Source organism: Chiloscyllium plagiosum, unplaced genomic scaffold (genome assembly GCF_037043375.1).
Source record: "Chiloscyllium plagiosum isolate Xiang-an unplaced genomic scaffold, Cpla_swu_hap1 HiC_scaffold_52, whole genome shotgun sequence".
NCBI classification, from domain to species: domain Eukaryota; kingdom Metazoa; phylum Chordata; class Chondrichthyes; order Orectolobiformes; family Hemiscylliidae; genus Chiloscyllium; species Chiloscyllium plagiosum.
Window position 1 is genome coordinate 5561976 of NW_028270190.1, and position 24902 is coordinate 5586877.

General features: G+C 50.9%; 2 long non-coding RNA genes across 2 annotated transcripts in view; both read left to right on the forward strand.

The window, feature by feature from the left end:
* The window catches only part of LOC148134757 (uncharacterized), a 723506-nt gene that overhangs the window by 253875 nt on the left and 444729 nt on the right, over positions 1–24902 (forward strand). The gene's annotated exons all lie outside the window — the stretch shown is intronic.
* Positions 21483–22083, forward strand: LOC148134758 (uncharacterized). The gene is made up of 2 exons (XR_015755662.1): positions 21483–21617; positions 21937–22083. It is a non-coding gene; the product is annotated as an uncharacterized LOC148134758 (long non-coding RNA).

A 24902-nucleotide genomic window follows, 5' to 3' on the forward strand; every position in this document is an offset into this window, starting at 1 on the left:
AGATGTCAGGGGTGGGTTCTTTACCCAGAGAGTGGTGGGGGCATGGAATGCGCTGCCTGTGGGAGTGGTAGAGTCAGAATCTTTGGTGACCTTTAAGCGGCAAATGGATAGGTACATGGATGGGTGCTTAAGCTAGGACAAATGTTCGGCACAACATCGTGGGCCAGAGGGCCTGTTCTGTGCTGTATTGTTCTATGTTCTATATGAAAGAGACCTAAGGGACAACCTTTTCACACAGAGGGTGGTACAAGTATGGAATGAGCTGCCAGAGAAAGTTATAGAGGCTGGTACAATTGCAACATTTAAAAGGCATTTGGATGGGTATATGAATAGGAAGGGTTTGGAGGGATATGGACCGGGTGCTGGCAGGTGGGACTAGATTGTGTTGAGATATCTGGTCGGCATGGATGGGTTGAACGGGTCTGTTTCTGTGACTCTATGACTCTAAGCACTGAGGTACAGGAGTACCTGACACAATGATGGTCTCTGTCTCTGTCTCACACTCTGACATACGCACACACGCAGTTACTGAGGGACAAGGAATGACAGAATAATATGAGCATCTTCAAATATTAAAGCTCCGTGAGGGGTTGTTGGGGAGAGTGTAGAGGGAGTTTTACTCTGTATCTAACCCTGTTCTGACGCTGCCCTGACGGGGATACAGTAAAGGCAGCTTTACTGTGCATCTAATCCCATTCTGTCCCTGCCCTGAAAGTGTTTGATAGGGACAGTGTAGGGGGATCTTTATTCTGGAACATAGGAAAAGGAAGAGGCCATTCAGCCCCTCGAGCCTGTTCCATCATTCAATGGGATCATGGCTGATCGGTGGCCTAACTCCACATTCTTTCCTTTGGCCCATATCCCTCAATATCCTCACTGAAAATGTATCTCTCTCCGATTTAACCTGAACGACTGATCCAGCATCCACTGCTGTTTGTGGAAGAGAGTCCCTCTCCCACCCTTTGTGTGTCAAAGTGCTTCCTGCCATCTCTCCTGAACGCTCTGGGCCCTCATTCTCAGACTCTGCTCCCTCTCGGTCGAGAATCTCCAACCAGTGGGAATCGTTGATCTTGATCGATCCTGTCTCATCCTGTTTATACCTTGGAAGCTTTGATTAGATCACCCCTTAACTTTCTCAATTCTGATGAAAACCGGCCTCATTTGTCGAGTGCCCCCTCAGAACGTAACCCCTGAGGTTCAGGATCATTCTTGTAAACCTCCTTTGTGCTCCCTCTCTGTACTCCAACCTGATTCCCACACACTTGCTTGCACTGAACTCCATCTAACACAGCTTTGCCCATTCACCCAGTCTATCAATAGCCCTTTGTAATGTTAAGGTGCCATCTGCACTGTCTACAATGCTGCCTAACTTTGTACCTAACCCTGTGCTGTCCCTAACCTGTGCGTGTTTGATAGGAACAGTGCAGAGGGATTTATACTCTGTATCTAACCTCAGGGCGCACATGTCCTGGGAGTATTCGATGCAGAGAATGTGGAGGGAAATTTACTCTGTATCTAGCCCCATGTTGTCCCTATCCTGGGAATGAAGACACCATTGGCTCAGAGACAGGATAGAGGGGAATGAGGGTTTCAGATTGGAGTGAGCTACAGGCACGTACAGGTTGGGAACTGTTTTCAGTAAAAGGCAATTGATCCCAAATCTCCTTTCCCCCGCTCCTTTCCCCTCCTCTCGTTCCCCCATTCCAACCCCCTCCTCCTCCCCGTCTCCTCGCCCCACCTCTCCATCATCCCATTTCTCCTTCACCTTTCCTTCTCCCCTGTCCTTTGCCCCCCTCTCCTTCACCCTCCTTTTTCCTCCTCCTCCTCCCCTCCCTCCCCCTTCTTCCTCGCCTCCTTGCACTCCTCTCCAACCCCTCCCCCCTTCACACACAGTCTCCCCTTCTTCCACTCCCCTACTCTTCCTTCTCCCCTCCCCCCTTCGCCCTCTCTCCTTCCCCCCACTCCTGTCCTCCCCTCTCCCTCCTTCCTCCACTCTCCTTTTCTTATACTACCCCCTCCCTCCTTCCCCCTCTTCCCTTCCACACTATTCCTCCTCTCCTTCTCCCCCCTATTCTCCTTCTCCCCTCCCCTTTCCCCCCTCTCCTTCCAACCCTCTCTTTTCCACCCTCTACTTCACCCTTTCCCCCTTCCCCCACTCCTCCTCCTTTCCCCTCTCCTCCCCTCCTACTCTCTCTCTGCCTCTCTCCTCCATCTCCCTTACATTCTCCCTTCTCCTACCCTATTAATTGCCTCCCCCTCTACTCTGCCCTCCATCACCCCTTCTTCCCCCCCTCTCCTTCCATCCCTGCTCTCCTTCCCGCCCTGTTCTGCTTCCCTATCTCCTTCCCCTCTCCATTCGCCCCTCCTTCCCGCTCCATTCCTTCCTTCCCCCTCTCCTTCCCTCTTTCCTCCCCCCTCTCCTACTCCTTCCCTCCATCACACCCCTTCTTCCCTCCCTTTTCCCTTCCCCCTCTACCTCCCCTCCTTCTCCCCTCTCTTTACCCCCTATTCCTCCCTCTCCTTTCCCCTTCTTCCCCCTTGTTCCCCCATTCCTATGTCCGCCTCCTCCCATCGCCACCTTCTACTTCCCCTCTCTCCTCCCCCCTCTCCACGCCTCTTCTCCTTTCCCCTCTTCTCCCCCCTCCTTCCCCACCCACTCTTCTCTCTCTCTGCTTCTCCCCTCCAATATTACTTTCTCTCTTCTCCTACCATACCAATCACATTCTCCCTTCTACTCCGCCCCGTCCTCCCCCTCTCCTCCACTTGCTTCCTCCCCCTACCACTCCTCCTCTCTTCCCCGTCTCTCCTCCCCCCTTCACGCCTCTTCTCCTTTCCCTCTCCTTCCCCACTCACTCTTCTCTCTTTCTGCCGCTCCCCTCCATCCCCCTTACTTTCTCCCCTCTCATTCCCTACCAATCGGCTTCCCCTCTGCTCCGCTCCCATCCTCCCACCCTCTCCTCCCCACCCTATATCCTTTCCCCCTCCTTTCCCCCTCTCTCCATCTCCTTCCATTCCTCCACGCTGCCTCCTCACCCCTCTCCTTCACCCCTTTCCCCTTCTCCTTCTCCCTCCCCCCTTAACTCTTCTCCATCCCACCCTCCTTCCCCCTGTCCTTTCCCCCTCTCCCCTTCCCCTCCAATCCTTCGGCCCTACCATTCCCTACCCCTTGCATTCCATCTTCCGCCTCCAACTCTACTTCCTTCCCTCTCCTTTCCCCCTTCAATCCCTTCCTCCATGCTTGCGCCTCCCCTCCTTTGCTTTCAAATAGTGCTGTCTCTTTCCTCCCAAGGGATCTTGCTGGCCACTTGAAGATTCAAAGAGTGAAACTTTGGGATCAGGAGACCTCTGAACAAAAGCTTTCTCCAGAGGGGACACGGTCCTGAGGCCTAGTAGACAGGCTGCACCCCGAGTGGGCCCATGTGAGTTGTGTGTTTATTTACCCCGAGGGTGAATCTCCTCTGGGCTGCCCTGGGTTTTAGGGGCCTCTGGTTAACTGCCTCCTGTCAGATTGCGGCCCTGTCATTTTTAAAACAGATTTGAAGCCTGGGGCTAAAATAACTGGGGCCTGGGATTTGGCACAAAAACATCAATCCCCAGTGAGTGTCTGACAGACAGGACTTCCAAGGTGGTAATTTAAACCTTAAATGAGAAACTCGATCTAAAGACTTGTTCTAATATCAGAGTAATACTACTTGTGGGATCTTGCTGTGTCTCAAACCACCTGCAGAGTGGCCTACATTGCTACAGTCTCTCCCCCCGAGGAGGGGATTTGATTTGGGAGCCGAAACGTGGGAGGCACAGTGGCACAGTGGTTAGCACTGCTGCCTCACAGCGCCAGAGACCCGGGTTCAATTCCCGACTCAGGCGACTGACTGTGTGGAGTTTGCACATTCTCCCCGTGTCTGCGTGGGTTTCCTCCGGGTGCTCCGGTTTCCTCCCACAGTCACAAAGATGTGCGGGTTAGGTGAATTGGCCATGCTAAATTGCCCGTAGTGTTAGGTAAGGGGTAAATGTAGGGGTATGGGTGGGTTGCGCTTCGGTGGGTCGGTGTGGACTTGTTGGGCCAAAGGGCATGTTTCCACACTGTAAGTAATCTAATCTAGAAACTCGGACGATGAAGAGACAGACAGAATCCAATCATTCTGCCATGAGGAATCATCAGACAAGAGCTGGAACCAGAGAGAGAGAGAATAATCAGAAACCGTCCTGTCTCCTTGTTGTTCATTTACACACGCAGATACACACACAACACTCACACATACACACGCAGACGGAAAAGAATTGTGGGGTTCAGGTTGTTTCTGGGATTTTTACCATAAGGGGCGAGCTCTGGGCTGGAGGGGGGAGACAAAGGGACAGAAAGGTTGGACAGGGAGTTGCTGCACATTCTGATCCCACAGATGATACTGCCTCCGTCACTCACTGCAGCTCCCATCTACATTCCCGTGTTCCCTCTCTCTTCCCTACACCTTTCCTTCAATCCCCATCTCTCTCCATCCTTCCCACCTCCATCCTGTTCATGTTCACCTGAAGATCCCCTTCCTATTACTCTCTTCCTCCTCACTCTTTTTCCTGGAATTATTTAATCGTTCAGTCTTTCCCAATCTCTCTATCGCTCTCCCTGGGCTTTTTCGCTCTCCCTCCCTGTCGTTCTGGTCTCCCCCCCACCAGGTATTTGTTTATTCTGCTTTCTGACTTTCATTCTCTTTGTCTTGTTCTCTCACTGGGTTTTATTCTAACCACCATCTTCACCACAACCTGCCCCCCCCCTCTCTCTCTCTCTCTCTCTCTCTCTCTCTCTCTCTCTCTCTCTCTCTCCCCCATTCTCCACTCCGTCCCTGTCCTGCTGTCCCAGAGGGTGACTTGGACTCCATGCCATGTGCGGGGAGGGAAGGTGATGGGGTGGGAAGGCGACTGCGGGAGAAGCCGCGGGTGGGAAGGCGATAGGGGGGTAGAAGGGCCATGCGAGGGGGGTTGGTAGGCAATGGGGGGGTGGGATGGCGATGGAGGGGGTGGGGAAGGCGATGGGGGGGGCGGGAAGGCGATGGGGGGGGGGAGTTAGAAGGCGATGGGGGTGGGAAAGCGATTGGGGAGAAGGCGATGAGGGGTGGGAAGGCGATGGGGGAGAAGGTAATGGGGGTGGGAAGGCGATGGGGGAGAAGGCGATGGGGGGAAAAGGTGATGGGGAAAGGTGATGGGGGAAAGGTGATGGGGAAGGTGATGGGGGGAAGGTGATGGGGGAAGGTGATGGGGGGAAGGTGATGGGGGGAAGGTGATGGGGCGAAGGTGATGGGGTAAGGTGATGGGGGAAGGTGATGGGGGAAGGTGATGGGGAAGGTGATGGGGGAAGGTGATGGGGGAAGGTGATGGGGGGAAGGTGATGGGGTAAGGTGACGGGTGTAAGGGTGACGGGGGGAAGGGTGCCGGGGGGGGAAGGGTGACGGGGGGAAGGGTGACGGGGGGGAAGGGTGGCGTGAGGGGAAGGGTGACGGGGGGGAAGGATAACGGGGGGGAAGGGTGACGGGGGGGAAGGGTGGCGGGGGGGAAGGGTGACGGGGGGGAAGGGTGACTGGGTGGAAGGGTGTCGGGGGGAAGGGTGACGGGGGGAAGGGTGACGGGGGTTGGGGGGGAAGGGTGACATGGGTTGGGGGGAAGGGTGACGGGGGTGGGGACGGGGACGTGTGACGGGGGTGGGGGGGAAGGGTGACGAGGGTAGGGGGGAAGGGTGATGATGGTGGGGTGGATGGGTGACAGGGATGGGGGGAAGTTTGACGGGGATGGGGGGAAAGGGTGGCGGGGGAGAGTGACGGGGGGGCAGGTGACGGGGAGGGGGAGAAGGGTGACGGGGGGAGAAGGGTGACGGGGGAGAATGGTGACGGGGGGGAAGGTGACGGGGGGGAAGGGTGACGGGGGGATGAAGGGGGACGGGGGTGAAGAAGGGTGACTGGGGGGGAAGAAGGGTGACGGGGGGGAAGAAGGGTGACGGGGGGTGAAGAAGGGTGACGGGGGGAAGAAGGGTGACGGGGAGGAAGAAGGGTGACGGGGGGGAAGAAGGGTGACCGGGGGAAGAAGGGTGACGGGGGGAAGAAGGGGGACTGGGGTGAAGTAGAGTGACTGGGGGGGAAGAAGGGTGACGGGGCGGGAAGAAGGGTGACGGGGGGAGAAGAAGGGTGACGGGGGGGGAAGAAGGGTGACCGGGGGGGGAAGAAGGGTGACGGGGGGTGGGGAAGAAGGGTGACGGGGGGGGGAGAAGGGTGATGGGGGGGGGAAGAAGGGTGACGGGGGGGAAGAAGGGTGACGGGGGGAGGAGAAGGGTGACAGGGAGGGAGGAGAAGGGTGACGGAGGAGGGAGGAGAAGGGAGACGGGGGAGGGAGGAGAAGGGTGACGGTGGGGGGGGAGGAGAAGGGTGACAAGTGGGGGAGGAGAAGGGTGACGGAGGGGGGAAGAGAAGGGTGGAGGGCCTAACCAATGAACCACAGCAAAGCACGTTAACTACTGAATTACAGATGAATGCTCAAAAATATTCACCTCTGAATCAGTGTCATTGTACTTCAATGTAAACTCTCTGGCTGGAGCTTGAAGCTGAGAAGTTAGCACAGAACTGGCATCAGAGATACACTTCAGTTTTCATTCCTTCCACTATTTTGTAAAATGAGATGACAAAAGAAACCTGTTGAGAGACATTCAGAATATACTTGAGTGTTAAACATCCACCTGTTAAAGGAGTTTCCAAAATCTACCACCATCAGTTCAGGACAGGAATTTACAAAATGATTTGAGAGATCTAGTATTTTAATCACAATGTTATGTTGTAGAGATGATTTGAGAGATTGGTTAGATACATCCAACTTTAAGATGTTTTTCTAACAGCCAATTTTGTTCTTCCAAAGGTTATTTGGATAGCAGAAGATTGGAATACAGAGAAAGAGAAAATTATTAATGAACAGAATTAACCATCTGTGTTAATCTCCTCAATGGCGGAGTACCTACCCAGCATCCCTCGCGGTGGTGAATACCCTCTATACTCACTACAGGCGAGGGCGGTGCAGCCGCAGTGCCGGGTTTGTCTCCGTGGGAAATGGGAAGAGACGCGCTTTTCCAGACGGTAAGGATGCAGGAGCTGGACAGAGGGATTCAGACCGAGAATAAACCCTTCCAGCGAGAAGCGAGCACCATGAAAAATAACTTGTTGTTAAATGGTTTGCATTTCCGAGGTGAACAGCCGCCATCTTGGCCGGGAATGTGGACGCATGCGCAGAGGGATGCGTGACGTCACGGGGCGGGGCCTGAGAATGATTCATACAGATGCTGAAAACCTGAGACAAGAATCACAGAGATGTACAGCATGGAAACAGAGCCTTCGGTCCAACCCGTCCATACCGACCAGATATCCCAACCCAATCCAGTCCCACCCGCCAGCGCCCGGTCCATATCTCTCCAAACCCTTCCTATTCATATACCCATCCAAATGTTTTTTAAATGCTGCAATTGTACCAGCCCCCACCACATCCTCTGGCAGCTCATTCCATACATGTACCACTCTGTGCGTGAAAAAATTGCCCCTTAGGTCTCTTTCATATCTTTCCCCTCTCACCCTAAACCTATGCCCTCTAGTTCTGGACTCCCCCACCCCAGGGAAAAGATTTTGTCTATTTATCCTTTCCATGCCCCCAATGATTTTGTAAACCTCCATAAGGTCACCCCTCAACCTCCGTCACTCCAGGGAAAACAGCCCCAGACTGTTCAGCTTCTTCCTGTCGCTCAAATCCTCTAATCCTGGCAGCATCCTTGTAAATCTTTTCTGAACCCTTTCAAGTTTCACAACATCTTTCCAATAGGAAGAAGACCAGAATTGCAGACAATATTCCAACAGTGGCCTAACTGATGTCATGTACAGCCGCAACATGACCTCCCAACTCCTGTTCTCAATACTCTGACCAATAAAGGAAAGCATACCAAACGCCTTCTTCACTATCCTATCTACCTGCGACTCCACTTTCAAGGAGCTATGAACCTGCACTCCAAGGTCTCTTTGTTCATCAACACTCCCTTGGACCTTACCATTAAGTGTATAAGTCCTGCTAAGATTTGCTTTCCCAAAATCCAGAACCTTGCATTTATCCGAATTAAACTCCATCTGCCATTTCTCAGCCCATTGGCCCATCTGGTCCAGATCCTGTTGTAATCTGAGGTAACCTTCTTCGCTGTCCACTACACCTCCAATTTTGGTGTCATCTGCAATCTTACGAACTGTACCTCTTATGCTCTCATCCAAATCAAATCAGAAAGTGCTGGAGGAAGTCAGCAGGTCTGGCAGGAGATTTGGACAGAGAAACAGAGTGAACCATTCCAGTCCTGTGTGCATCTTCTTCAGAACCCATTGCCCAGGTGGTGCAGTGTCCTGGGCGATAGCTTTATAACAGCTTCACCCCCAGGTGATCTTTGAAACAAATAGCAGTCGACTTGAATCCCTGAATTTTTCTGCAGGTGACATTTTTAACCAACCTGTTCAGATGTGTCATGTCCCACTTGTGAAGCAGGTGGGCCTTGAGAAGCCAGGCCTTGTTTGTTCGAGGGGAGTTCCACAGGGTGGAGTCTCAGGGTCAACCATCTTCAGCTGCTTTGTCAATCACTTTCCCTTCAGAAGCAGGATTGTTGGTTGATGATTGGACAATATTCAGCATCATTTTCAACTGCTCCGATACTGATGTAGCAGATATCCATATGTTCAGGTTGTAAGTTTGCTCGCTGAGCTGGTAGGCTTGTTCTCATTGAGAACAATCTTACAACCTGAACCTCAACCTGAGCTAAACATTTTCTCAAAAACGGCATATCCATATGAAGCAAGACCTGGCCTGGATCTAAAATCTGCACAAATGATAAGTAACAGTCGTATCACATCCGAGCCTGGCAAATACCATGTTCAACAAGAGAATATCCGAGTATCCCTTGTTGAAAATCCACAGCAATATCATTGTTGAATCCTCCATGGGCAGCATTCCAGGGGTGTAATATTGACCAGAAACTGAACAGGACTAACCATACAACTACAGTTGATACAAGACGCAAAAAATCTTACAGCGCTCAACTCACCTCCAGCCTGCCCACCTTACAAGACGTAAGTCAGGTGTGATACAGAATCCTCTCCACTTGCCTGGTTGAATGCTGCTTCAACAACACAAGAAGCTCATCAACATGTGGGACAAAACAGCTCTCTTGATTGCCAACAACCTTCCCCATTCCCTTTCTTCCCCATTGATGTACAGCAGCAGCAAAGGGGCTGTGCTGTCCACCAGTTGGCGAGGTACATCCCACAACAGGCTTGCACCTCAGGACACACAATGTCTCAGAGATGTTGGAACAACAACCTGATTTATTCAGGAACATTCCTTTTTGCTTTTGATGGTGCTTTTTGCATCTTTTGATGTGATTGGATCATTTGTTTGGGAGGAGGTGTAGAATAGGGGGAGGGTGTCTTTCTGAAATTGGATTTGTTTGTTCTGAGATTTTACCCTGTATGCACAATGATAATATTTGAAAATCTTTTCACAGAGAAATAGATTGAAAGAATTGAAGATGAGAGAGTCAAATCAGACATGATATAAAGATCCAACAGAGTCACTAAATTCATTTGGACATAAGGGGAACATGTTTATCTGGTATGTCTGTAAGCAAAGATTTCAAAAAAACATTGTGAGTGGTAAACTGCCAGCACAGACACACACACAGACACAGACGCACACACAGACACACACACACAACAGTGTGAGTGTTCCACTGAACTGACTGCAGAAATTATTTAACATTATTGAGTTAACATTCTTTAAAAATCCACAGACAGAGAAGTCATGAATATATTGTGTTTATGGGAAAGGATTCAACAGATTATCCAACTTGGAGGTATGTGAGGAGATCAGCACCATGGAAATGTCTGGATTGTGAGAAGGATTGCAAATCCCCAGACCAGCTGGAGACTCACCGACACAGACATTCTGGGGAGAGACTGTTCACCTGCTCTATGTGTGGGAAGGGATTTACTCTGTCATCCAGCTTCATGTAACACCAGTGGGTTCACACTGACAAGAGACCTTTCCCCTGACTGTGGGGGAAAAAAAAACTTTAAGATGTGTAAATGTCTTAAATTCAATGGTCATAATTTAACACCTTAACCTCCCTCCACCTATTGCATTCCCAACGCCCCTCCCCCAAGGCCATCCTCATTCCTGAAGAAGGGCTTATGCCCGAAACGTCGATTCTCCTGCTCCTTGGATGCTGCCTGATCTGCTGCGCTTTTCTAGCAACACATTTTTCAGCCATAATTTAACATCAACCTGTTCCCATGGGAGAGAAGGTATTCAGCTGTTCCATGTGTGGGAAGGTATTCACTTGGGGATCCAGCCTAATGTCAGACTAACGTCTTCATCATCGGGAGAGAAGCGTTGTCTTTTCTGTTTAGGAAGGAATAAACTTCCCAGTTCAGCCTTATGTCAACCGTTGAGTTGACACTGGAGAGAGACCAATCATCTGCTCTGTGTGTGAGAAGGGATTTATTAAATCAGCAAAGTTCAAATACACGAGCGTGGCCATACTAGAGAGAGAGAGAGAGAGAGACTGTACACCTGCACTGAGTGTAGGAAGAGATTCACTTAGTCATCTGTACTCAGTGAGCACCAGCACATTCACACCTTTTACCTGCTCCTTGTGTGGGAAGGGGTTCACTCGGTTCTCCAATCTCAGCAGCTATGGCTTTGTTCACATCAATGAGAGAACATGTCAATGCTCTGACTGTGAGAAGAGCTTTATGAGTAGCAATGATTTGATGAAACATCAACAAACACATTGTGGGGAGAGGCCGTTCACCTGCACTGTGTGTAGCAAGGGATTCAATTATTCATCCCCACATGTGACGCTCCAGTTAAGGGGAATCAGTTTCGCTGAGTTGGCTGTATTGTTTTTTTAGATTACTTACTGTGTGGAAACAGGCCCTTCGGCCCAACAAGTCCACACCGACCCGCCGAAGCGTAACCCACCCATACCCGTACATTTACCCCTTTACCTAACTCGACGGGCAATTTAGCATGGCCAATTCACCTGACTTGCACATCTTTGTGACTGTGGGAGGAAACCGGAGCACCCGGAGGAAACCCACGCAGACACGGGGAGAACGTGCAAACTCCACACAGTCAGTCGCCTGAGTCGGGAATTGAACCCGGGTCTCTGGCGCTGCGAGGCAGCAGTGCTAACCACTGTGCCACCGTGCCGCCGTCATTGTTGGTTTACAGAGCAGTGTAATGTGAACAGCGTGGGTTCAATTCCCATTAACAGTTTGAGGCTACCATGAAGGACTCTCCTTCTCAAATTCTTCCCTTGCCTGAGGTCTGGGCCCACTGGTCAAATCACCATGAGTCGCTTCTCTCTGTATTGAAGAGAGCAGCCCCTGTGGTCTGGGAAGACTATAGTCACACACACATTCCAGTGGGGTAACGTGATTGTATTCTGCTGTTATTGCATCCAGACCTGGACTGTGTTCATTCTGTCAGCAATGGTTTACTTCATTGGATGTGAATTATCTCTTTAATTGAACTGGTGTTTAATCGTTAAGGTGTTAATCACATCAAAAACACAGTTTTTACCCACTGATTTCTCTCCGGTGAGATGAGATTGATAGATATCAATTTCCTGCCCTGTTCTTGGGTCTTTTATTCATTGCAAAGGTATTTATAAATGTATTTTCACACATTCAGGATTTCTGAATGTCCTTGTGAAGTCCTTGTGAGGTGTAGTCACTGTTGTGGGAGATATTGCAGCTCTACATCTCTAAGGCTTGACTTAGGGCTCCGCTTCCCTGCACCAATGCTCCCATTTACCAATCCCACACAAATCCGGGAATTGCACCAATTCTCCCATTGAGTGTTATCCTGCCCCAGTCCTCCAACATAGAATTTAAAGGCACCTGCATAGATTCTCCAGTTATTGTTGCACTGCATCAATTCCTTCTATTTAGTTGTTCCCTGATTTTTTTTTTTCATTTAGTGATGCAGTGTACTGAAGCTCCAATTTACCAATGCTTGCAACATTTCTTCTTTTGATTGATTCCCTGGCCCCTATTCCCCAATTTAGACATGCTCTGCCCCAATTTTCCAATATATTGGCACTCCCACCAATTTTCTAATGCAACTCGACTGTGCAACATTGCATCATTTAATGATGCCTTAACCCGATTCTACCATTTAAAGGTGCGCTCCTCTAATTCTCCCATTTACTGTTGCCATGCACCAATTCTGTAATTTAGCTTCACTGTGCACCAGGTCTCTCATTTACTGATGGCCCGCAGCCATTCTCCAATTCCGTGCTGTTTAGTAACATTTCCCACAATTACTGACGCCCTGAACAAGTTCTCCATTCAGTTTAGCCTTTCACCAATCCTCATATTGACTGATGCTCTGGCCCAAATTCCACCAAATCTCCCATTTACTCATATCCCTGTATTAAATCATCCATTTACTGATTCTACCATTTAGGGGTGCCCTACCCTAATTCTCCCATTTACTGTTGCCAATCATCAATTTAGCTCCACTGTGCACCAGGTCTCTCATTTACTGATGACCCGCACCAATTCTCCAATTCAGTGTTGCTTAGCACTATTTCCCCCAATTACTGATGTCCTGAACAAGTTCTCCACTCAGTGTTGCCTTACCCCAATCCTAACACTGACTGATGCCCTGGCCCAGTTTAGAGGTGCCCTACTCTAAATCTCCCAAAAGGTATGGCCCTGCCCCAATTTTCCAATTTAGTTGCAACACCGCATAACTCACCGATTTAGTGCTGAACTGCACTAATTCACCCATTATCTGATGCTCTGTTGCAAATATTCACATTTTGATAAGCTCTTTCCCAATTTTGGCACTTAGCAGTTCCTTGCAATGATTCAAAGTTGAAACTTTATTGCTGGAACAGCACAGCAGGTCAGGCAGCATCCAGGGAACAGGAGATTCGACGTTTCGGGCACAGGCCCTTCTTCAGGACTGAGCAGAGAGTGTTCAGCAGGAGAAGATAAAAGGTAGGGAGGAGGGACTTGGAGGAGGGGCGTTGGAAATGTGATAGGTGGAAAGAGGTCAAGGTGAGGGTGATAGGTCGGAGTAGGATGGAGGCGGAGAGGTCAAGAAGAAGACTGCAGGTCAGGAAGGCGGTGCCGGGCTGGAGGGATTCGGCTGAGACAAGGTGGTGGGAGGGGGGATGAAGAAACTGGTGAAGTCCAAGTTCATTCCCTGTGGTTGGAGGGCTCCCAGTCGGAAGATAAGACGCTCCTCCTCCGACCGTCGCGTTGTTGTGGTTTGGCGGTGGATGAGTCCAATGACCTGCATATCCTCGGTGGAGTGGGAGGGGGAGTTGAAATGCTGTGCTACAGGGTGGTTGGGTTGGTTCGTCCGGGTGGCCCAGAGGTGCTCTCTGAATCGCTCTGCAAGTAGGCAGCCTGTCTCCCCAATATAGAGGAGGCCACACCGGCTGCACCGGATGCAGTAGATGATGTGGGTGGAGGTGCAGGTGAATCTGTGGCGGATATGGAAGTTTCCTTTGGGGCCTTGGAGAGAAGTGAGGGGGGAGGTGTGGGCGCAAGTGTTGCACCTCCTGCGGTTGCAAGGGAAGGTGCCGGGAGTGGTTTGATGGTGAGGTTGGGGTTGGAACGGAGGGAGTGGAGGGCTGCGCGTTCCGAGGGTGAGAGGTTGGAGTGGGTGGGAGGGGTGTGGGAGTTCAGGTAGCGGTTAATATCGCGGCGGCAGTTTACTATGAAGAGGTCGAGGGCAGGTAGGAGGCCAGCACGGGGTGTGCTATGAAGAGGTCGAGGGCAGGTCAAACCAGCTGACAAGGGAGGCGCAGCAGTAGTTTGGCGCACTGACCTTTACACCGCTGAGGCCAAACGCCAGCTCGCAGATACCTCCTCCTACCGTCCCCTTGACCATGACCCCACCCCCCACCACCAAACCATCATCTCCCAGACCATCCATAACCTCATCACCTCAGGGGACCTCCCATCCACCGCCTCCAACCTCATAGTCCCACAACCCCGCACCGCCCGTTTCTACCTCCTGCCCAAAATCCACAAACCTGACTGCCCCGGATGACCCATCGTCTCAGCCTGCTCCTGCCCAACCGAACTCATCTCGGCATACCTCGACACGGTCCTGCCCCCATTAGTCCAAGAACTCCCCACCTACGTTCGTGACACCACCCACGCCCTCCACCTCCTCCAGGATTTCCGCTTCCCCGGTCCCCAACGCCTCATCTTCACCATGGACATCCAGTCCCTGTACACCTCCATCCCCCATCACGAAGGACTCAAAGCACTCCGCTTCTTCCTTTCCCGCCGTACCACCCAGTACCCTTCCACCGACACCCTCCTTCGACTGACCGAACTGGTCCTCACCCTGAACAACTTTTCTTTCCAATCCTCCCACTTTCTCCAAACAAAAGGAGTAGCCATGGGCACCCGCATGGGCCCCAGCTATGCCTGCCTCTTCATAGGGTAAGTGGAACAATCCATCTTCCGCAACTACACTGGCCCCACCCCCATCTTTTCCTTCGCTACATCGATGACTGTATCGGCGCTACCTCGTGCTCCCACGAGGAGGTTGAACAGTTCATCCACTACACTAACACCTTCCACCCCGACCTCAAATTCACCTGGACAGTCTCGGACTCCTCCCTCCCCTTCGTAGACCTTTCTGTTTCTATCTCAGGCGACCGAATCAACACGGACATCTACTACAAACCAACCGACCCCCACAGCTACCTGGACTACACCTCCTCCCATCCTGCCCCCTGGAAAAACGCCATCCCATTCTCCCAATTCCTTCGTCTCCGCCGCATCTGCTCCCAGGAGGACCAGTTCAAAATACGTACAACACAGATGGCCTCCTTCTTCAAGGACCGCAATTTCCCCCAGGACGTGGTCGACGGTGCCCTCCACCGCATCTCCTCCACTTCCCGCTCCTCTGCCCTTGAGCCCCGCCCCTCCAACCGCCACCAGGACAGAACCCCACTGGTCCTCACCTACCACCCCACCAATCTCCATGTACAGCGCATCATCCGCCGTCACTTCTGCCACCTCCAAACAGACCCCGGCACCAAGGATATATTTCCCTCCCCTCCCCTATCAGCTTTCCGTAGAGACCACTCCCTCCGCGACTCCCTTGTCAGATCCACACCCCCCACCGACCCAACCTCCACTCCCGGCACCTTCCCTTGCAACCGCAGGAGGTGCAACACTTGCGCCCACACCTCCCCCCTCACTTCTCTCCAAGGCCCCAAAGGAAACTTCCATATCCGCCACAGATTCACCTGCACCTCCACCCACATCATCTACTGCATCCGCTGCAGCCGGTGTGGCCTCCTCTATATTGGGGAGACAGGCTGCCTACTTGCGGAGCGATTCAGAGAGCACCTCTGGGCCACCCGGACGAACCAATCCAACCACCCTGTAGCACAGCATTTCAACTCCCCCTCCCACTCCACCGAGGATATGCAGGTCATTGGACTCATCCACCGCCAAACCACAACAACGCGACGGTCGGAGGAGGAGCGTCTTATCTTCCGACTGGGAACCCTCCAACCACAGGGGATGAACTTGGACTTCACCAGTTTCTTCATCCCCCCTCCCCCCACCTTGTCTCAGCCGAATCCCTCCAGCCCGGCACCGCCTTCCTGACCTGCAGTCTTCTTCTTGACCTCTCCGCCTCCATCCTACTCCGACCTATCACCCTCACCTTGACCTCTTTCCACCAATCACATTTCCAACGCCCCTCCTCCAAGTCCCTCCTCCCTACCTTTTATCTTCTCCTGCTGAACACTCTCTGCTCATTCCTGAAGAAGGGCCTGTGCCCGAAACGTCGAATCTCCTGTTCCCTGGATGCTGCCTGACCTGCTGTGCTGTTCCAGCAATAAAGTTTCAACTTTGAATCATTGCAAGGAACTGCTAAGTGCCAAAATTGGGAAAGAGCTTATCAAAATGTGAATATTTGCAACAGAGCATCAGATAATGGGTGAATTAGTGAAGTTCAGCACTAAATCGGTGAGTTATGCGGTGTTGCAACTAAATTGGAAAATTGGGGCAGGGCCATACCTTTTGGGAGATTTAGAGTAGGGCACCTCTAAACTGGGCCAGGGCATCAGTCAGTGTTAGGATTGGGGTAAGGCAACACTGAGTGGAGAACTTGTTCAGGACATCAGTAATTGGGGGAAATAGTGCTAAGCAACACTGAATTGGAGAATTGGTGCGGGTCATCAGTAAATGAGAGACCTGGTGCACAGTGGAGCTAAATTGATGATTGGCAACAGTAAATGGGAGAATTAGGGTAGGGCACCCCTAAATGGTAGAATCAGTAAATGGATGATTTAATACAGGGATATGAGTAAATGGGAGATTTGGTGGAATTTGGGCCAGAGCATCAGTCAATATGAGGATTGGTGAAAGGCTAAACTGAATGGAGAACTTGTTCAGGGCGTCAGTAATTGTGGGAAATGTTACTAAACAGCACGGAATTGGAGAATGGCTGCGGGCCATCAGTAAATGAGAGACCTGGTGCACAGTGAAGCTAAATTACAGAATTGGTGCATGGCAACAGTAAATGGGAGAATTAGAGGAGCGCACCTTTAAATGGTAGAATCGGGTTAAGGCATCATTAAATGATGCAATGTTGCACAGTCGAGTTGCATAAGAAAATTGGTGGGAGTGCCAATATATTGGAAAATTGGAGCAGAGCATGTCTAAATTGGGGAATAGGGGCCAGGGAATCAATAAAAAGAAGAAATGTTGCAAGCATTGGTAAATTGGAGCTTCAGTACACTGCATCACTAAATGAAAAAAAAATCAGGGAACAACTAAATAGAAGGAATTGATGCAGTGCAACAATAACTGGAGAATCTATGCAGGTGCCTTTAAATTCTATGTTGGAGGACTGGGGCAGGATAACACTCAATGGGAGAATTGGTGCAATTCCCGGATTTGTGTGGGATTGGTAAATGGGAGCATTGGTGCAGGGAAGCGGAGCCCTAAGTCAAGCCTTAGAGATGTACAGCTGCAATATCTCCCACAACAGTGACTACACCTCACAAGGACTTCACAAGGACATTCAGAAATCCTGAATGTGTGAAAATACATTTATAAATACCTTTGCAATGAATAAAAGACCCAAGAACAGGGCAGGAAATTGATATCTATCAATCTCATCTCACCGGAGAGAAATCAGTGGGTAAAAGCTGTGTTTTTGATGTGATTTACACCTTAACAATTAAACACCAGTTCAATTAAAGAGATAATTCACATCCAATGAAGTAAACTATTGCTGACAGAATGAACACAGTCCAGGTCTGGATGCAATAACAGCAGAATACAATCACGTTACCCCACTGGAATGTGTGTGTGACTATAGTCTTCCCAGACCACAGGGGCTGCTCTCTTCAATACAGAGAGAAGCGACTCATGGTGATTTGACCAGTGGGCCCAGACCTCAGGCAAGGGAAAATTTTGAGAAGGAGAGTCCTTCATGGTAGCCTCAAACTGGTAGTGGGAATTGAAACCACGCTGTTCACATTACACTGCTCTGTAAACCAACAATACAGCCAACTCAGCGAAACTGATTCCCCTTAACTGGAGCGTCACATGTGGGGATGAATAATTGAATCCCTTGCTACACACAGTGCAGGTGAACGGCCTCTCCCCACAATGTGTTTGTTGATGTTTCATCAAATCATTGCTACTCATAAAGCTCTTCTCACAGTCAGAGCATTGACATGTTCTCTCATTGATGTGAACAAAGCCATAGCTGCTGAGATTGGAGAACCGAGTGAACCCCTTCCCACACAAGGAGCAGGTAAAAGGTGTGAATGTGCTGGTGCTCACTGAGTACAGATGACTAAGTGAATCTCTTCCTACACTCAGTGCAGGTGTACAGTTTCTCTCTCTCTCTCTCTCTCTCTCACTCACTCTCTCTCTCTCTCTCTCTCACTCTCTCTCTCTAGTATGGCCACGCTCGTGTATTTGAACTTTGCTGACTTAATAAATCCCTTCTCACACACAGAGCAGATGATTGGTCTCTCTCCAGTGTCAACTCAACGGTTAACATAAGGCTGAACTGGGAAGTTTATTCCTCCCTAAACAGAAAAGACAACGCTTCTCTCCCGATGATGAAGACGTTAGTCTGACATTAGGCTGGATCCCCAAGTGAATACCTTCCCACACATGGAACAGCTGAATACCTTCTCTCCCATGGGAACAGGTTGATGTTAAATTATGGCTGAAAAATGTGTTGCTAGAAAAGCGCAGCAGATCAGGCAGCATCCAAGGAGCAGGAGAATCGACGTTTCGGGCATAAGCCCTTCATCAGGAATGAGGAGGGCCTTGGGGGAGGGGCGTTGGAAATGCAATATGTGGAGGGAGGTTAAGGTGTTAAATTATGACCATTGAATTTAAGACATTTACACATCTTAAAGTTTTTTTTTCCCCCACAGTCAGGGGAAAGGTCTCTTGTCAGTGTGAACCCACTGGTGTTACATGAAGCTGGATGACAGAGTAAATCCCTTCCCACACATAGAGCAGGTGAACAGTCTCTCCCCAGAATGTCTGTGTCGGTGAGTCTCCAGCTGGTCTGGGGATTTGCAATCCTTCTCACAATCCAGACATTTCCATGGTGCTGATCTCCTCACATATCTCCAAGTTGGATAATCTGTTGAATCCTTTCCCATAAACACAATATATTCATGACTTCTCTGTCTGTGGATTTTTGAAGAATGTTAACTCAATAATGTTAAATAATTTCTGCAGTCAGTTCAGTGGAACACTCACACTGTTGTGTGTGTGTGTCTGTGTGTGCATCTGTGTCTGTGTGTGTGTCTGTGCTGGCACTTTACCACTCACAATGTTTTTTTGAAATCTTTGCTTACAGACATACCAGATAAACATGTTCCCCTTATATCCAAATGAATTTAGTGACTCTGTTGGATCTTTATATCATGTCTGATTTGACTCACTCATCTTCAATTCTTTCAATCTACTTCTCTGTGAAAAGATTTTCAAATATTATCATTGTGCATACAGGGTAAAATCTCAGAACAAACAAATCCAATTTCAGAAAGACACCCTCCCCCTATTCTACACCTCCTCCCAAACAAATGATCCAATCACATCAAAAGATGCAAAAAGCACCATCAAAAGCAAAAAGGAATGTTCCTGAATAAATCAGGTTGTTGTTCCAACATCTCTGAGACATTGTGTGTCCTGAGGTGCAAGCCTGTTGTGGGATGTACCTCGCCAACTGGTGGACAGCGCAGCCTCTTTGCTGCTGCTGTACATCAATGGGGAAGAAAGGGAATGGGGAAGGTTGTTGGCAATCAAGAGAGCTGTTTTGTCCCACATGTTGATGAGCTTCTTGTGTTGTTGAAGCAGCATTCAACCAGGCAAGTGGAGAGGATTCTGTATCACACCTGACTTACGTCTTGTAAGGTGGGCAGGCAGGAGGTGAGTTGAGCGCTGTAAGATTTTTTGCGTCTTGTATCAACTGTAGTTGTATGGTTCGTCCTGTTCAGTTTCTGGTCAATATTACACCCCTGGAATGCTGCCCATGGAGGATTCAACAATGATATTGATGTGGATTTTCAACAAGGGATACTCGGATATTCTCTTGTTGAACATGGTCTTTGCCAGGCTCGGATGTGATACGACTGTTACTTATCATTTGTGCAGATTTTAGATCCAGGCCAGGTCTTGCTACATATGGATATGCCGTTTTTGAGAAAATGTTTAGCTCAGGTTGAGGTTCAGGTTGTAAGATTGTTCTCAATGAGAACAAGCCTACCAGCTCAGCGAGCAAACTTACAACCTGAACATATGGATATCTGCTACATCAGTATCGGAGCAGTTGAAAATGATGCTGAATATTGTCCAATCATCAACCAACAATCCTGCTTCTGAAGGGAAAGTGATTGACAAAGCAGCTGAAGATGGTTGACCCTGAGACTCCACCCTGTGGAACTCCCCTCGAACAAACAAGGCCTGGCTTCTCAAGGCCCACCTGCTTCACAAGTGGGACATGACACATCTGAACAGGTTGGTTAAAAATGTCACCTGCAGAAAAATTCAGGGATTCAAGTCGACTGCTATTTGTTTCAAAGATCACCTGGGGGTGAAGCTGTTATAAAGCTATCGCCCAGGACACTGCACCACCTGGGCAATGGGTTCTGAAGAAGATGCACACAGGACTGGAATGGTTCACTCTGTTTCTCTGTCCAAATCTCCTGCCAGACCTGCTGACTTCCTCCAGCACTTTCTGATTTGATTTGGATGAGAGCATAAGAGGTACAGTTCGTAAGATTGCAGATGACACCAAAATTGGAGGTGTAGTGGACAGTGAAGAAGGTTACCTCAGATTACAACAGGATCTGGACCAGATGGGCCAATGGGCTGAGAAATGGCAGATGGAGTTTAATTCGGATAAATGCAAGGTTCTGGATTTTGGGAAAGCAAATCTTAGCAGGACTTATACACTTAATGGTAAGGTCCCAGGGAGTGTTGATGAACAAAGAGACCTTGGAGTGCAGGTTCATAGCTCCTTGAAAGTGGAGTCGCAGGTAGATAGGATAGTGAAGAAGGCGTTTGGTATGCTTTCCTTTATTGGTCAGAGTATTGAGTACAGGAGTTGGGAGGTCATGTTGCGGCTGTACATGACATCAGTTCGGCCACTGTTGGAATATTGTCTGCAATTCTGGTCTTCTTCCTATTGGAAAGATGTTGTGAAACTTGAAAGGGTTCAGAAAAGATTTACAAGGATGCTGCCAGGATTGGAGGATTTGAGCGACAGGAAGAAGCTGAACAGTCTGGGGCTGTTTTCCCTGGAGTGACGGAGGTTGAGGGGTGACCTTATGGAGGTTTACAAAATCGTTGGGGGTATGGAAAGGATAAATAGACAAAATCTTTTCCCTGGGGTGGGGGAGTCCAGAACTAGAGGGCATAGGTTTAGGGTGAGAGGGGAAAGATATGAAAGAGACCTAAGGGGCAATTTTTTCACACACAGAGTGGTACATGTATGGAATGAGCTGCCAGAGGATGTGGTGGGGGCTGGTACAATTGCAGCATTTAAAAAACATTTGGATGGGTATATGAATAGGAAGGGTTTGGAGAGATATGGACCGGGCGCTGGCGGGTGGGACTGGATTGGGTTGGGATATCTGGTCGGTATGGACGGGTTGGACCGAAGGCTCTGTTTCCATGCTGTACATCTCTGTGATTCTTGTCTCAGGTTTTCAGCATCTGTATGAATCATTCTCAGGCCCCGCCCCGTGACGTCACGCATCCCTCTGCGCATGCGTCCACATTCCCGGCCAAGATGGCGGCTGTTCACCTCGGAAATGCAAACCATTTAACAACAAGTTATTTTTCAAGGTGCTCGCTTCTCGCTGGAAGGGTTTATTCTCGGTCTGAATCCCTCTGTCCAGCTCCTGCATCCTTACCGTCTGGAAAAGCGCGTCTCTTCCCATTTCCCACGGAGACAAACCCGGCACTGCGGCTGCACCGCCCTCGCCTGTAGTGAGTATAGAGGGTATTCACCACCGCGAGGGATGCTGGGTAGGTACTCCGCCATTGAGGAGATTAACACAGACGGTTAATTCTGTTCATTAATAATTTTCTCTTTCCTGTATTCCAATCTTCTGCTATCCAAATAACCTTTGGAAGAACAAAATTGGCTGTTAGAAAAACATCTTAAAGTTGGATGCATCTAACCAATCTCTCAAATCATCTCTACAACATAACATTGTGATTAAAATACTAGATCTCTCAAATTATTTTGTAAATTCCTGTCCTGAACTGATGGTGGTAGATTTTGGAAACTCCTTTAACAGGTGGATGTTTAACACTCAAGTATATTCTGAATGTCTCTCAACAGGTTTCTTTTGTCATCTCATTTTACAAAATAGTGGAAGGAATGAAAACTGAAGTGTATCTCTGATGCCAGTTCTGTGCTAACTTCTCAGCTTCAAGCTCCAGCCAGAGAGTTTACATTGAAGTACAATAACACTGATTTAGAGGTGAATATTTTTGAGCATTCATCTATAATTCAGTAGATAACGTGCTTTGCTGTGGTTCATTGGTTAGGCCCTCCACCTTTCTCTTCCCCCCTCCGTCACCATTCTCCTCCCCCACTTGTCACCCTTCTCCAACCCCCCCCACCGTCACCCTTCTCCTCCCTCCCCCGTCACCCTTCTCCTCCCTCCTCCGTCACCCTTCTCCTCCCTCCCTGTCACCCTTCTCCTCCCCCCGTCACCCTTCTTCCCCCCCGTCACCCTTCTTCCCCCCCCCGTCACCCTTCTTCCCCCCCCGTCACCCTTCTTCACCCCCCCCCCGTCACCCTTCTTCCCCCCCGGTCACCCTTCTTCCCCCCCCGTCACACTTCTTCACCCCCCGTCACCCTTCTTCCCCCCCCGTCACCTTTCTTCCCCCCAGTCACCCTTCTTCACCCCAGTCCCCCTTCTTCCCCCCGTCACCCTTCTTCACCCCCCGTCACCCTTCTTCCCCCCCGTCACCCTTCTTCCCCCCGTCACCCTTCTTCCCCCCCGTCACCCTTCCCCCCCGTCACCTTCCCCCCCTTCACCAGTCTCCCCCCGTCACCCTTCTCCACCCGTCACCCTTCTCCCCCTCCCCGTCACCTCCCCCCCGTCACTCTCCCCCGCCACCCTTTCCCCCCATCCCCGTCAAACTTCCCCCCATCCCTGTCACCCTTCCCCCCCCACCATCACCACCCTTCCCCCCTACCCTCGTCACCCTTCCCCCCCCACCCCCGTCACACTTCCCCGTCCCCACCCCCGTCACCCTTCCCCCCAACCCCCGTCACCCTTCCCCCCAACCCCCGTCACCCTTCCCCCCAACCCCCGTCACCCTTCCCCCCCGACACCCTTCCACCCCGTCGCCCTTCCCCCCGTCACACTTCCCCCCCGCCACCCTTCCCCCCCGTCACCCTTCCCCCCGTCACCCTTCCCCCCCCGTTATCCTTCCCCCCGTCACCCTTCCCCCCACGCCACCCTTCCTCCCCGTCACCCTTCCCCCCGTCACCCTTCCCCCCCGGCACCCTTTCCCCCGTCACCCTTACCCCCGTCACCCTTCCCCTACCCCGTCACCCTTCCCCTACCCCGTCACCCTTCCCGCGTCACCCTTCCCCGTCACCCTTCCCCCCGTCACCCTTCCCCCCCCGTCACCCTTCCCTCCCGTCACCCTTCCCCCGTCACCATTCCCCCGATACCCTTCCCCCGTCACCCTTCTCCCCATCACCCTTCTCCCCCCGTCACCCTTCTCCCCCGTCACCATCCTTCCACATCGCCTTCCCACCCGCACCTTCCCCCATCACCCTCCCCCCATCACCTTCCCCCCATTACCTTCCCCCCATCACCTTACCCCATCACCTTCCCCCCATCACCTTCCCCCATCACCTTCCACCCATCACCTTCCCCCCATCACCTTCCCCCATCACCTTCCCCATCACCTTCCCCCATCACCTTCCCCCATCACCTTCCCCCATCACCTTCCCCCATCACCTTCGCCCCATCACCTTCCCCCCATCACCTTACCCCATCACCTTCCCCCATCACCTTCCCCCATCACCTTCCCCCATCACCTTTCCCCCATCACCTTTCCCCATCACCTTTTCCCCCCATCGCCTTCTCCCCCATCGCCTTCCCACCCCCCATTGCCTTCTCCCCATCACCTTCTCCCCATTACCTTCTCGCCCATCGCCTTCCCACCCCTCATCGCCTTCTCCCCAATCGCATTCCCACCCCCATCGCCTTCTCCCCATTACCTTCCTAACCCCCATCGCCTCCTCCCCACCGCCCTCCCGCCCCTCCATCGCCTTCCCGCCCCCCCCCCATCGCCTTCCCCACCCCCTCCATCGCCATCCCACCCCCCCCATTGCATTAGCAACCCCCCTCCCACGGCCCTTCTACCCCCCCTATCGCCTTCCCACCCGCGGCTTCTCCCCCAGTCGCCTTCCCTCCCCATCACCTTCCCTCCCCCCACATGGCATGGAGTCCAAGTCACCCTCTGGGACAGCAGGACAGGGACGGAGTGGAGAATGGGGGAGAGAGAGAGAGAGAGAGAGAGAGAGAGAGAGAGAGAGAGAGAGAGAGAGAAAGAGAGAGAGAGAGAGAGAGAGGGGGGGCAGGTTGTGGTGAAGATGGTGGTTAGAATAAAAGCCAGTGAGAGAACAAGACAAAGAGAATGAAAGTCAGAAAGCAGAATAAACAAATACCTGGTGGGGGGAGACCAGAACGACAGGGAGGGAGAGAGAAAAAGCCCAGGGAGAGCGATAGAGAGATTGGGAAAGACTGAACGATTAAATTAGTCCAGGATAAAGAGTGAGGAGGAAGAGAGTAATAGGAAGGGGATCTTCAGGGGAACATGAACAGGATGGAGATGGGAAGGATGGAGAGAGATGGGGATTGAAGGAAAGGTGTAGGGAAGAGAGAGGGAACACGGGAATGTAGATGGGAGCTGCAGTGAGTGACGGAGGCAGTATCATCTGTGGGATCAGAATGTGCAGCAACTCCCTGTCCAACCTTTCTGTCCCTTTGTCTCCCCCCTCCAGCCCAGAGCTCGCCCCTTATGGTAAAAATCCCAGAAACAACCTGAACCCCACAATTGTTTTCCGTCTGCGTGTGTGTGTGTGAGTGTTGTGTGTGTATCTGCATGTGTAAATGAACAACAAGGAGACAGGACGGTTTCTGATTATTCTCTCTCTCTCTGGTTCCAGCTCTTGTCTGATGATTCCTCATGGCAGAATGATTGGATTCTGTCTGTCTCTTCATCGTCCGAGTTTCTAGATTAGATTACTTACAGTGTGGAAACATGTCCTTTGGCCCA